At 43.5% G+C, this 15,734-nt stretch overlaps 1 pseudogene across 1 annotated transcript; it reads left to right on the forward strand.

Moving 5' to 3' along the window:
- The first annotated feature begins 5,241 nt into the window (after positions 1-5,241).
- LOC120485591 (uncharacterized) lies at positions 5,242-7,423 on the forward strand (annotated as a pseudogene). The gene is made up of 2 exons (XR_016146591.1): positions 5,242-5,787; positions 6,307-7,423. The product of XR_016146591.1 is annotated as an uncharacterized LOC120485591 (transcript).
- Positions 7,424-15,734: the final 8,311 nt, after the last annotated feature.

The raw sequence follows: 15,734 nt of genomic DNA on the forward strand, positions 1-15,734 counted from the left end.
ACACTGGCTTGGGCACAGACAACACACACACTGGCTCGGGAACAGACCACACACACAAACTGTTTTGGGAACAGACCACACACACTGGCTCGGGAACAGACAGCACACACACTGGCTCGGGAACAGTAACAGACTCTCACTCGGCCATCTTGTCCATAGACACTGGCTCGGAGGAAGTGACGTGAACAGTCTCTGGATCGGCAGAAGTAACATGAACAGTCTCTGAATCGGCCATCTTGTCCGTAGACACTGGCTCGGAGGAAATGACGTGAAAAGTCTCTGGCTTGACCCTCTTGTCTGAAGACAGTGGCGCAAAAAGTGGGTATGCGCTATATGCGGCGCATAGGGCCGTAGCACAATGGGGGGCGCCAAAGCGATGGTAAAAAAAAAAAATAATAAAAAAAAAAAAAAAATATATATATATATATATATATATATATATAGGCTATATTGTATTTCTATATGTAGCTGCCGTTGTGCGTTTCCAAATCATTTCTGCATTCCTTCATTGTTATATAAAATTTTAGAGGACTAACAGCTAGGCTAGAGTAGGTGCCCTCATGGAGAAGGGGGGCGGGTAATATCCCGAGCGGGCGGGGGCGCCGTGAGCGCTGAGCGAGCATGTACGAGTAGTGAGTTGTCGTCGAAAAAGATGGATTAAACAAAATGCTGTGGGGCTAAAAATAGAAAAAGAAAGAGAGAAAAGGAGATGGGATGTCAATTGATACGACAGCAGCTAAATAACTGCATGCTTTGCTGAAAGCCAACAGGTAGGATTTAAAATGTGACATCAGGCATGTAGGCTATCTATATCTCGGTGGCCATCGGGACTACCGGGAGATTCCCGCTGGGCCGACGTGCTTTTCAGCCAATACATTTCATCCTTTTTTAATTTATTTGTCTTAACGGCCCACAAAACTCATACATCGGCGGCCCATTTGTTTGTTGTTTTGTTTTTTGCTTAATTGGCGGCGCTGTGCTGGTGTAATGCATTGGTCAAAAAAAGTCAGCTTTAGTTTTTTTTTCTGACACACTGGCCCATGAAATACGTCATTATGCGCAAGTATCTTTCAAGTATAGAAATTAGTGCAAAACTAATTATGAAAGTTTCCTTTATTTTTCTGTGCATTTGTTTAACAATAGCCTTTATGGCTATTACTATCATGGGATTAATATTATAACTATTATTATGTAGTGTAATGTAGACAGACACTAACTAAAAGAGGTTCAAATTTTTCTTTGTTTAATTTGCACCCTGAATATGGGTTGGAGCTTTCAATTTTGAACTCTCAAAGTGCACCAGACTGCTGAATTTAACATTACAGAACACAAAATTTTCTTACGGGGGACCATGCCCCCGAACCCCCCTAGAGAAACAGAGGTCCACCTACCACAGTTTTACCTAAAATCCTGTGAGAAACACTGGTATTGCTGTTCCAATGGAGCTCATAGTTTTCTTAGGGGGGGATCATCAAGGTGGAGTAGCTATAGTTTAATTGTGTTAATAAACGACAATTTTGCACTTATTTTCTTCTGTTAGCTCTCATTTCTTCCTACTCACTTATTACGCAGCACACTTACATTACATTTATTTTTCCTTTTTTTATGGAGGTGGGTGCTAAAATTGTTGCTGCATACCCCTTTGAAACTGGGTTGTTGCGCCCCTGTCTGAAGACACTGGCTCGGAGGAAGTGACGTTAATAGACTCTGGATCGGCCATCTTGTCCATAGACACTGGCACTGTAGAAGTGACTTGAAGCGTCTCTGGCTCGGCAGAAGTGACGTGAAGCGTCTCTGGCTCGGCATAAGTGACTTGAATTGTCTCTGGCTCGGCAGAAGTGACGTAAAGCGTCTCTGGCTCGGCAGAAGTGACGTGAACAGACTCTGGACCAGCAGAAGTGACGTGAACAGACTCTGACTCGACCATCTTGTCCGTAGACACTGGCTCTGTAGAAGTGACATGAAATTTTTCTGGCTCGGCAGAAGTGACATGAGCATTCTCTGACGGGGCAGAAGTGACATGAAAAGTCTCTGACGGGGCAGAAGTGACGTGAACAGTCTCTGACGGGGCAGAAGTGATGTGAACAGTCTCTGACGTGGCAGAAGTGACGTGAACAGTCTCTGGATCGGCAGAAGTGACGTGAACAGTCTCTGACTGGGCAGGGCTGACGTGGAGCGCAGGCTCAGTAGATCTGACGTGGAGCGCAGGCTCGGCAGGGCTGATGTGGCAGGGCTGACGTGGAGTGCAGGCTCGGCAGGGCTGACGTGGAGCGCAGGTTCGGCAGGGCTGATGTGGAGTGCAGGCTCTGAACTGGACAGGACCAGCAACAAAGGCTCCATGCTGGAAGTGACCAGCGGAGAAGGCTCTGGGCTGGACAGGACGTGAAGATCAAATGATGACCTGGCGTACTGTCACAGGTCGAGGGGAGGAACGCTCGGGTGACCAACCACCCCCCCTCTAACTGAGTCACCACCGTGAGGAGCCGACACCACAGGCACACAACAGAGGACCCGGAGACAGAGATAAATTTCAAAGGAGTAACAATCTTTATTAAGCCAAAGGTTTCTCACAGTTCAAGAGACTCTCGTCGATGTACGATGATGGAGCAGGGGGGTTGAAGCTTACTTCTCCCCAGCGGTGCTACAGACTTCCAGACCCAAGAGTAGGTATGTCAGGTAAGGATTCTTCACGGTACAAAGTACTCTCGTTGGTGCACAGTAATGAAGCAGTGGATTAGAAGCTTACTCTTCCCCAGCGGTGCTGCAGACTTCCAGACTCAGACAGTAAGTATGGCGGGTAAGGATTCTTCACAGTACAGAGTACTCTCGTTGGTGCACGATAATAAAGCAGTGGATTAAAAGCTTACTTTTCCCCCAGCGGTGCTACAGACTTCCAGACTCAGACAGTAAGTATGGCAGGTAAGGATTCTTCACAGTACAGAGTACTCTCGTTGGTGCACGATAATAAAGCAGTGGATTAAAAGCTTACTTTTCCCCCAGCGGTGCTGCAGACTTCCAGACTCAGACAGTAAGTATGGCGGGTAAGGATTCTTCACAGTACAGAGTACTCTCGTTGGTGCACGATAATAAAGCAGTGGATTAAAAGCTTACTTTTCCCCCAGCGGTGCTGCAGACTTCCAGACTCAGACAGTAAGTAGGGCAGGTAAGGATTCTTCACAGTACAGAGTACTCTCGTTGGTGCACGATAATAAAGCAGTGGATTAAAAGCTTACTTTTCCCCCAGCGGTGCTGCAGACTTCCAGACTCAGACAGTAAGTATGGCAGGTAAGGATTATTCACAGTACAGAGTACTCTCGTTGGTGCACGATAATAAAGCAGTGGATTAAAAGCTTACTTTTCCCCCAGCGGTGCTGCAGATTTTCCCCCAGCGGTGCTGCAGACTTCCAGACTCAGACAGCAAGTATGGCAGGTGAGGATTCTTCACAGTACAGGGTACTCTCTCTCTCTTCAGTTCACAGTAGGGCAGTGGGTTAAATGGTTACTTTATCAGCGTTGCTGTATACCTCAGCGATGTTGTGTGCTTCTGGGCTCAAACAGTAAGTAGAACAGGTGAGGATATTCACAGTACACAGTACTCTCTCTTCAGTTCACAATAGGGAGACAGTGAGTCATAAGGTTACTTTACCAGCGATGCTGTGTGCTTCTGGGCTCAAACAGCAAGTAGAACAGGTGGGGATCTTCACAGTACAAAGTACTCTCTCCTCAGTTCACAGTAGGGCGACAGTGGGTTAAACGATTATTTTACCAGCGATGCTGTATGCTTCTGGGCTCAAACAGTAAGTAGAACAGGTGAAGACATTCACAGTACTCTCTCTTCAGTTCACTATCTCACTCTGGGCTTCTGACGGGGGCAGATATAATATCCTTCCACGAACGTGTAAGCATGGATAGGGGCCACTTCTCAACAAAGACACAGCACACTTGTGTTCACTTCAATTCCACAGCAATAAATCAATGTGTATCAATAAGGCAAAAGCACTGCAATTCACTCACACGATAGGGTTGGACAGAGGCCCCACTCCGTCCGTTGCGCTCGTTTACAGGGTTTTCACTTTTAATTCCTCCTCATCACACTCTGAAACACATAGCTCCTCCAACAGTCAGATCCACATTCACTGTATCCTCTTCAAGTGGTTCAAAATGTTCATAAGATGAAAACAATTCACTTATCTTTCCTCTCTCCTTCCACAGCACAGATCCAGCCCTAGCTCGGTCCAGCAGTCTTCCCACAAACGATCAATCTGACCCAGCAAATGGGCGATCTCCACACTCCAACAATTTTTCCAAGGAAGCCTGTATCCAGCACTGCCCAGAGTCAACCCACTTTAATGTCTGCTCTTGTCAACCCTTTGGAATCTTGACACACTGTACACCCACCAACCACGCTGCAAACACTCTCTATATGCTCCTTTTATATTGTGGCTTATGAAACAGGAAGCCTGTGTGAGCGCCGCTCCTCTCTCTCTCACACCTGCCATGCATTAGCGCTAATCAGTACGGGCATGTTTCCACCACACCCGGAACCGTCGTGGAGTGTTGCACCCAATACGTTCCCCTAGGAAACTCAGGACTCTCAAGAAGGTTCTGTTTACTGAGCGATTTTGTCACCCGTGACACGTACCACGGGAGGAAGTTCTCCAGACATCTCGAGAGTGCCTCTCTCCAGTCCACACCAGAGAGATCGGGGAGCTTCCTCGGGTCGACCTCCTTAGCCCCCAGCCGGTAACACATTTTAATCACCTCATCACCCAGAGAGCAGGAGGCAGCGAGAGGAACAAACCCCCTGGTGTACTGGAACAGATCGAGGCTATCCAGGGCCAAGGCTGCAATCTGTCCAGCGAACTACCGGTTTAGGCTGTGTAGATCAGGCGAGATCCGTACTTAGGGTGGCCATACGTCCGGATTTTGGCCGGACAGTCCGGATTTTAAGCTCCGTGTCTGGCGTCCGACGCAGCCTCAAGCCGGACACTCATTTGTCCTCCTTTTTGGAGTTGATCTGAATCAGCCCAAAAAAAAAAAAAAAACGCTCTAGAATCTTTATTGAGACGCAGCAGCATAGCGTCTAATGCCGTAAGATCTCTAGTCAAACACATGATTGCAGGGTTGCCAACTCTCACGCATTGAGCGTGAGCCAATTCTCAAGCTCTCACGCCACACCCCCGATTTCTCACGCTGAAGTGTGAACCCGGCCGGTCAAATCCCTGAAAGATGAGTTTATCTATACACAAGTTTTTGAGCCGTTTCCGCTCTACATCCTAAGCTCCTCCCGTTTATGCAATCCACTTCCGTTTTGGCGGGCTGGTTATGCTACCTAGCTCCGTTGTGCCGACAAAGCACTGATATCGCAGTGACAAAGAGGATAACAATTAACTTACAACATGAATAAAAGTGGTTCGGGAACGACGTGTGCGGTAGTTGGTTGCAAAAACTCGCGAAAGCACCTGAACGAGTGGTTAGATAGAGAGTGTTACGACCACAAACCAGCTACGAAGAGGCAATGTCCATGCGCTCCATTGTTTACATTTTTTCGCAAGCCTGATACCGACTCGGAATCAAGGACCTGGCTGAAGGCATTAAATCTAAAGAAACCACCCCGCACCGTTTATGTTTGTTCCTATCACTTTGTTGACCAAAAACCAACCAAGGATAATCCTTTCCCAGAGTTGTGGTTGGGATACAATCGTCCTCCCCAGCCAAAGAGGCGTCAACTCACTCAGCGGACCACTGTCTCCACCCAGATAAAGAAACGCAGACTTGCATCTGAGGGTAAGTAAAGCAAATTTAGCTATGAAGTTGACAATACTGTTAATTATGAACAAGTTGTCATACACTAACATTGCTACCGGTATTTTGCTGAGGCAGTTGATTGTTTTGGATATGGGACAAACAATGCCCACGATAGCTACATCATTAATTGTGTGTGTGTGTGTGTGCATGCCTGTGTGTGCCTTAGTCTACATCATAAATGTAATGCAAGGTGGCAGGCTGTTGTGATGATGTGTGTGTGTGTGTGCGTGCGTGCGCGCGCCCCCGCCCGCGTGTGTGTGAGTGCAATGTTGTAATACACATTTTGCCATTGTGATGTTTGTTGTGTTGTGGAAAACTTAATATTTTACTTTTCTTATTGTTTACTTTCTTAGACTTTGTGATTTTTTCTTTCGATTCAATCATGTGTTTCTCTCCTGGAATGTATTTTTACCTGGCAGGAACAAAGACGCACAGTAAAAGAAATGGTCTATGCCTTAATTAATTTTGCTCCATCCATGTTTTCTCTTCCCTTTTTAGATGCTCCTGAAACCTGTCAGCCTGCCTGTGAGGCCGAGCCTGCTACACCAAAATTTCGAGATGCCCAGACCCAATGGGAGGATCCGTCACATATTGACCACATGTACTGTTCAACAACACAGTCTGTTAAAGTTGACAAGGCCACACAGTGCGAGGCAGAAATGGGTCCTACTGTGACTAGCACCACGGTCATTGATGATGCTAGGTCCCGGCTGTATACAGGAGTGCGTATGGTTCAATTTTTCACCCTGGTGACAGTGTTGTTGCCTTTCAGTAAGCTAACAATTACCCTTCCTGTTGTTGACCAAATCCTGATGACCTTGATGAAGCTAAAACTAAACCTAATATTAGGAGATATTGCTCATCGCTTTAATGTGTCTACATCCATGGCAAGCATTGTGATTAGTCACTGGATTGACGTGATGGGTGAACAGTTCAAAGTCCTGATCCCCTGGCTTCCAAGAGAGACCATTCATGCCACCATGCCCTTGTCGTTTCAGAGGAACTACCCTCGAACCACCTGCATCATTGACTGTGCCGAAAGTGCCATGCAGAGAGCCACAAACCACGACTCAAGGAGTGACACTTTCAGCCAGTACAAATCACGCAACACTGTGAAATATCTCGTCGCTGTGGCCCCTAATGGGCTAATCATGTTTATATCTGATGCCTAGCTGGCAGAAGCAGCGATAAGTTTATCACCATGGACAGTGGGTTCCTAGACTACTGAGGGCTGGTGATGAGGTCATGGCGGACCGTGGGTTCACCATTCGAGACTTGCTTGATGAGAGAAAAGTGAGTTTGAACATCCCTGCATTCACCTACAGACGCAATCAGTTGACCAATGAGGAGACCACACGCACCAGGCGAGTAGCCAATGTCCGCATACACGTGGAAAGAGCAATACAGAGACTGAAGGTCTTTAAGATTTTATCCCAGACTGTTCCCATCAGCATGGCACCGAAACTGGACAACATCTTAACCATCTGTGCTGGCCTAGTTAACCTGAAGAGTCCACTGATCAGAGTGCCTTGTGAGGTTTAATCTTGCCTTGTGTCCTTGTCTACCAACACCCAGCCATGTTGCTCATTACATACAGATAAACACAACAAATACTTCATGCATTGTAGATTTTTTAGGGATGGGCAATGATTAATCGCGATTAATTGCATCCAAAATAAAAGTTTGTGTTTACATAATATATGTGTGTGTACTGTGTATAATTAATTTGTATATATGAAGAGTTCAGATGCAAAAGCCTCTAAATGCCATTTGAAATTTTCTTCTTTAATGATGATTTTTATCAAACTTGTATATTTAAGTTCAGTGATTTCACTTAAATGGCAATGATAATTACCTATTAATTGTTATTAAAGTGAAATTACTGAACTTAAATACACTAGTTTGATAAAAATCCTCATTAAAGAAGAAAATTTCAAATGGCATTTAGAGGCTTTTGCATCTGAACTCTTCATATAAATACCCACACATGCATGTATATATTTAAGAAAAATTTGTTATTTATATATCAAATATTTATATATAATATTAATTATGTATAAATATATGTAAACATTATAAAGTATATACATGCAAATATTTCTTAAATATATACATTCATGTGTGTATTTATATATACAAATGAATTATACACACTACACACACATATATTATGTAAACACAAACTTTTATTTTGGATGTGATTAATCGCGATTAATTGTTGGCCATCCCTAATTTTTTTTTTATATATGAAAATTTTTAGTGTGATGTACTTGTGTGGGCTGCTTTTGTATTTTACTTTTTAATACCTGTTAGGATTAATCACACAATCTTTCTTGTTGAACCCATTTCTTCAGTTTACTCAAAACAATTAATTCATCCAGTGTTATTTATGTACAGTATGAGCTTACTATGAATGATGATCTGTGTTAAAAGAAATTGTAGCACTCCAAGGAACATAAAGCCTATAATTAATGATTGTACTTCAGTGCAGTAATTAAATGTGAAATTAAATAAAACTTAATTTTCACTCAAACAGTAGAGGCAAACATCTGTTGGCTCCTGTAGGCATTACCTAAATAAGGCAGCTTATTTTGGTTTTAAAATGCTGAGATATTTACTGCAGAACTGTAACCTTCCCTCAACAAAATCATCAACAATTTTCGGGAGCATGTGGGCAAAGTAGAATGTGCGCAGCCTTTTGATATGCCCCTGGACAAAGCCTTGGTCGTAGGGTACTTCAATTTCTAGGTGCTCAGTTTTGTTCCAGATCACCAACTTGGAGTGCTGTAGCCCTGTGCAGTGCATCCCAATTTGTACCTGCATGTAGTAGCCTTTTGGACCATTGCAGGCAATATGGTAATCTACTCTATCTATGTTTGCCACAGTTGTGATTTCACAGTTCTTTGTTGCCGAAAATTCTGCAAGTGACTTGTTTCCAATCACAGGTGATTTGATCTCCAACAGAATGTCTTTGTTTATCACTCCATCGGGAGATGCTGCAAGCCACGGTTCATTTTCGCACACCACTAAGCCTTTGGTTTCAATGCTGTTGCCCAGAGTTTCCAAATAGTCCCTCGCAAGTTCCTCCCCCTCCGCTCCTTGACGGGTTGCGGCATTACCACGGAAGGATGGGTGTAAGTGATCAGACAAAAACTTGTCAGGCGCCGTGCTTGAGCGAGCGGGCACCTTTTTAGCCGTGCTTGCTGTAATGCGCACTCTCCGTGCATCATGCCAGACCTGTTCTTTGCTCTGTGATTTTGTAACCTTCTCAATTTCCTCAAGCTGGGCTGTGGACATGTTAATGTATTTATCGTAGAAGGTTCTGCATTTTACACAAGCCAGTGGTGTGTGGTGCTCATCATGGGTTAGGAGATGGAGGCCTGGACATGGTGATGGCTCGATGATGGAGGAGGTATTTGCATTAAAGCAGAGCTGCAGAAGGCTATTCCCAGGGCATTTGAAAAGTTCTGCCATTGGTGAGGCAAGTGCATTCCTCCTCCACTCTTCATGAGTCCTAAAGCGTGTCACCTCCTGTGCCGGTTCTGGAGTGGTAGAGGATGGCTGTGAAGTTGGCGGCGGCTGGTAGAGATCCTTCCTGTTGTGCCGTTTGAAGTGCACATACTTCATCTTCCTCTGACCAGCATTCCTTTTAGACCCAGCATTCCACTGGTTCTGTCCGTCTGTGCAGGCACGGCCGGTTTTCCCCTGTCTCACAGCATTTTCTACCTAGAGAGATATAGTCAGGGATGGATTTTGACTTGCAAGGCCCATTATCTCAATGGACCCTCTCTCACAATTTTGTCCCTGTTATTTTAGCTGCGCGTTCACAGTAGCTAATCCCCTGCGCTAAAAAGACAGGCCTATATTGTAGGGTTTACAGAATCGGGGCATAGGATAATAATAATAATAATCAACAATGGACTACATTGAGGTGTATGAAACACGTATTTATTGAATTAACTTCAGATATAGACTAAACACTATACACAATTAATTCAAATACATTTACAATAAAAATATATTTAAAATCAATTAAAAACACATTTAATGCATCACATGAATAAAAATTATTTGTTACAATACAAAATAACATGCCTGTAAAGTTGCCTCTCTCTCTCTCTCTCTCTCTCTCTCTCACACACACACACACACACATACATACAGTTTCGTTCGCGCCCGCACATCTCTCGCGCGCCTAATTATTATCATCATGGCACACACACATTGCACTCTAGCCAAGTCGCCTATGATGTAGCTCGGATAACAACAATAAAAAAGACATAGGCCTTGGCTACAATGGTCAAATAATCTAGTTACCTTCCACAGGATCGCAGCTGAGTGGGAACAAGATCTCCCTGGTCCAGCAACACACGTACATCCCGCAGTTTTAACGTCTCCAGCTTCAATTACCAGCACCCAAGCATTATGCCACGCATTGTTCAAACACTGGCTAGGCTCTACATTTGCTTTTAGATAAATAAAGTGATCATGTTTGTATGACATAACACAACCGACTTTGTTGCTGTGCAGATATTGGTATGCCTCGGAGGCTTTCAGATTGTCCATTGCTTTTCCATCTATTGCCATGGAGTGCATGAAGTAGGAGCAAATATTACTGTACGTTATCCTGGGCCACGTCGTCATGTTATCCTCCCAGTTCTGTACTGAATTCGGGTGGGGGATAGTAACGCCATCTCCAGTCAAAGTAGTGGAACCGTGTTCCCAAGCTAGCATCTTAATAGCTGTGTTTACACCGGCAGACGCTGTGCAAACCACTTCCGGCGGAAATTAATTGCATATGTGTAGCGTTATGGCGGCGCCCACAATTTGCCGCGTAAACTTGTGTATAGATCTACCTGATGAGCCACTCGTGATCGACTAGTTTTACCCCAAATTAGTGAAAAAATACACTAATCTAGAGCTTAGCTCCTAACGGCGCGGACGCAAAGCCAGGACTGGAGCAAAAGCCCGTTCCTCTCTGCACTCTAAAGCGTTCCGCTCTAATCCACTATGGGTTTTCCAGTCTCACTCACAGGAAAAAAAACTGCTCCGTGTTCAATCTAATTTAAAAAAGATAATCTTATGTTTTATTTTTTATGTATCACAAACGTTTATAACGAATTTATAATACTATATGTAATGCTCTGGAAAGTATTCTACACGTTTAATAAATGTTCCAGCTGCTTACACAAGAAAACAGTATGGGAAAGCGCACCCAGCGCATGAAAAATTCTACAAACAATCTTAGTTTGCCAACAGTTAATGGGATACGAATGGGAATATGAATATGATATGAAATATGAATATATTGGGTTTAAAACCATACAGATTTTTGAAGGCTGATAAAACATGGCTTGGTGGACATGATGACCCTATGGTGAGATAATTTGTTTATTTATGTATTTCTATTAATTTTATGTATTTATCTTATTAAGTCCAGAAAAGTTTTTTTTTCTGGTACTATGAACATTCCAACATTAAGAACTCTAAGAACTAAAACACAGGGCTTAAATATAGAGGAACAGGTGAATGAAACAAGAAACAGCTGGGCAAATTAAGGGAGTAGTTCACTTTAAAAAAAAACTTTTTCTGATAATTATTTTACTCACCTCCATGCCATCCAAGATGTCCATGTCTTTCTTTCTTCAGTCGAAAAGAAATTAAGGCTATGTTTACATGGAAACGATTCTGAAGAGAAAACGCAAAAGTGGCGTTGTGTTTTCACTTTTTATTCTGCGTTTAGACAAGCGTTTTGGGTGGGAAATCCGTGTGCATATGGTGACGCAAGAGTGTGTGAAATTCACTGTAGAATGCACTCCAGGTGGCATTGTGGAGCACTGCCACACAACAACACTGTGATGAAGTGAGGTATGTAACTTTCAATTCAAAGAACCAAACCGTGGGTTTTGTGCTTAATATAATTTTATTTGTTGTTTGTTTTACACATGTCTCGAATGAAAGGTGTGCATTTCATTGCGATCCATTGTATGATGGTCTTAGCTGTTTGTGCCTGTAAATGAGAAAAGGTGAATGTAAAGTATACAAATAATGATTTGTTTGTTAATGGTGAATCTTTCTGTCTTACCTTCTCCCTGGAACTTCCTGAAAGGAGGGGCTCGCGAACAGGAAGCCTGATTTATACCACCCAAAGGAGGAGGAGTTCAAGTATTCAAAATGTTGAATGTTCTTACATTGAATGCATGTCTTTTAAGATTCTCGGTGGTTTTCATGATGAAAATAGAGCTTAAAAATGAAGATGCTAATACCAATGTTTGAATGTTGATGTTAAATATGATCTTATAAATAAGTTATGTAGATTGTATTTGAGACAGCCTTGCCATTGGTACGTTTGAATTTGAGGGGAGGAGCCTCAACTATAAAGAGTCTGATTGTTTGGACAAAAGGGAGAGAGGAGAAGAGAACAAACAGTGATTGTTGGGCCAGTAACCAACGTGTTTGATTTATCCTATGTAAATTTATTTTGATATGTTTTTTTTTCCTTTTTGTTTGTATTTTTTTGTTTTTCCTGTATTGGAATTTTGGTGGAAGGAACTACATTACACTGTTTGGAGCATGCCCTGACAAGAAAATTAAATCACCTTTGTGAGACTTCAGAGTTTTTTCCTTTTCTTGCTGCCTGCCTGGCCATTGCTAAGACTGTCTTTACCTCAAATGGTGTCAGAAGTGGGATTTTGACGTCTCTGCGGGAACTGGCAGTAGAAGAGGATAACTGGAAGTTGTGAGATGACTGCTAAAGGGCATGTGGGTCCTCAAAGGACTACCAGAGCACATCCTGTTCTGTTCTCAGAGGGAGATGAGGATACAGAGGAAGTTCAGTTTGGTGATTTAGACCTGGGGGCTGATGCACAGGAGGAACCCATTGCAAGCAAGTTACACCAAGCCGGAAAAATCCAAGAAAAGACTGATCCGGTGGTAAGACCCAAGACTGGGAAATCTAGTACTCCTCGAGATGATAAGGACAATGTTGTTATGGGACAGGAATTTTTGACAGAAATGAGAAGTTTCATGAGACAACAACAAAGAAATGAGAAAGTTCTTTTTGATGAACTGCAAGATTTGAAGTCCACCATTTTTCAGAAATCTAGGAATGAATGGGGGTTGGAAGAGCAAATCAGCCAAAATACTCACCACGCCTTACCTACACCAAGAACGTTTCATCCAACAACAATAAGAGGTACGTTGCATTCACTTCAAGCACATCCTGTGGATGATAGCGGACAAGATATTGGTCAATCACCAGCAGTACCTTATAGACGTTATCATGAACCACGAATCCCTGAATTCATTGAGGGGGAAGATGTGGAGAGTTTTTTTATTCGTTTTGAACGTATTGCAAGAACGTGGGGATGGCTAACGGATGAATGGGCGGCTCGAGTTGTTACTCTGTTGACAGGCAAGGCCTTAGAAGCATATGCTGGGATGGATGAACAACGCTCCGGTTTCTATGAGGATATCAAGGCTGCAGTACTAGCTAAGTACAATGTAACGGAGGAGACTTATCGCCAGCGCTTCAGGAGTCCCACAGTGCCATCTGGTGAGAGTGTCGGAGAGACCTATAATCGAATTAAAGGGCTGTACAAGAGATGGATGCGACCTGAACTCAAGACTAAAGATCAGATAGGAGAGGCTATCATTCTTGAACAGTACTTGAGGATTCTTCGTCCAGATGTGAGGACCTGGGTTAAAGAAAATCAGCCTCAGACTGGAGAGGACGCTGCGAGATTGGCAGAGAGGTATATGGCCGCACATCGGGAACCGCAACGGACTTACAAAGGTACTGTGGGTAAGGGGAAATCTGAGGAGCCCAGAGATCAGACTGTGGGAGTAATGGGGAAAACTTCTACTTTTGCTAAGGGGCTTCTAATCTGTTTCCACTGCCAGCAGCCTGGGCATAAGGCATCTTTTTGCCCATTAAGAACACCCAAGGTAACGAACATGTGTTATGTTCCTCGAGAGGAGCGGTCTAATGAACTGGTGAGATCCACTGACAAACACAGACATGTTTTATCAGTAATTATCAATGGTCATCCTGCTCAAGCACTTGTAGATACGGGGAGCACGCAAACCTTGGTAAAATCGCATTTACTGAGCTGTGAAATGTTAAACTATGGGGATACAGTGTGTTTAGGTTGTGTACATGGGGAAGAAAAGATCTATCCAACTGCTGATGTATCCATGGTTCTTGATGGACAGGCATTTTTGCTGAGGGTGGGGGTAATCGACAACCTGGCATATGATGTGGTTTTAGGTGATGATTTTCCTTCTTTAACTGATCTGGTCAATGCAACAACCAAAACTTGTGCAGTAGTAACTCGATCTCAAACTAAAGGGCTACAACCCCTACCTAATGCCCATGCGGATTTGTTTGGGTCTGAGGGGAAGGTTAGAAAGAGTAAAAAACAACGAAGGCAGGACAAACATAGGGGGAAAGTTAAGGCCCAGGAGCTTGTACCATGTTTTCCTGGACCTGAGTCAGATGTCATTGATTCTCAGTGGAGGATGCCTGACAATTTTGGGGAATTACAGAGGGCAGATGTTACCTTACAACCTCTGTATCAAAAATTGTGTGAGGTAGATGGTAAGCCTGTGGGTGTACCACAGTTTGGTGGGGATCAATTTATCTTGAAAGATAATCTTTTGTATATGGCAGATACAGAGAGTCCAAGATTGGTTGTGCCTACTGAACTGCGTAAGATAATCTTACATCTGGGTCATACTATACCATGCTCTGGACATTTAGGTCAGCAGAAAACTTATGGGCGAATTAGTCAACGGTTCTACTGGCCCAAAATGTATCAGGAAGTTCAAGATTACTGTAAGACCTGTTCTGAGTGCCAGCTTGTAGCCCCTATTCGTAAGGCAGATCGGAGTTATTTGCAGCCCTTACCAATCATTGGCACTCCTTTTGATCGAATAGGTATGGACATAGTTGGTCCTCTAGTGAAGAGTAGTTCAGGTAATCAATTTGCCCTGGTAATTTGCGACTATGCAACAAGATATCCTGAAGTGTACCCTTTGCGATCGATCCAGGTTAAACATATTGTGAAATGTTTAATTGATATGATCTCCAGAGTTGGAGTACCATCTGAGATTATTACTGACCAAGGGACTAATTTCATGGCTAATGTGTTGAAGTTATTGTACAAACAATTGGGCATTAAAGGTATCCGCACTACACCGTTTCACCCCCAAACTGATGGGTTAGTTGAGCGTTTTAATGGCACACTAAAAAGTATGTTAAAAAAATTTGTGACTGAGACAGGTAGAGATTGGGATAAATGGATTCCTTTTCTTTTGTTTGCATATAGAGAAGTGCCCCAATGTTCAACTGGTTTCTCTCCTTTTGAGCTTTTGTATGGCAGGCAAGTTCGAGGTCCCCTGGACATGCTCAAGGAGGAATGGACGGCAGAGAAACCAGCCCAGTGCAGTATCGTCTCGTATGTATTACAGATGAGGGACCAGTTGGAGACATTTCGGACTTTGGCCAAAGAAAATCTACAAGATGCTCAGAAGAAACAGAAGGTATGGTACGACACTCATGCCAGAGAAAAGAACCTACAACCTGGGCAGAAAGTTCTTGTACTGTTACCTTCAGATACATGCAAACTGTTGGCCAAGTGGCAGGGTCCATATGTCGTAACACGCAAACTTGGCCCTGTAACATATGAGATTCTGTGTCCTGATAGGAAGCGTCCTAAACAGATCCTTCATGTTAATCTGTTGAGGGAGTTTAAGGAGCGGGGGCCTGAACCTAAAGATCATGTGGTACTGATGGTGCGGACAATCGTGGAAGAAGAAGATGAGTTAGAAATGGAACCAGTCCGACCTTCAGCTGAGAATCCTGGTCGTAATTCACATCTAAGTGAACAACATCAACAACAACTCGCAGAGGTGTGCCAATCTTT

Source organism: Pimephales promelas, chromosome 15 (assembly GCF_988280905.1).
Source record: "Pimephales promelas chromosome 15, fPimPro1.hap1.1, whole genome shotgun sequence".
NCBI lineage: Eukaryota > Metazoa > Chordata > Actinopteri > Cypriniformes > Leuciscidae > Pimephales > Pimephales promelas.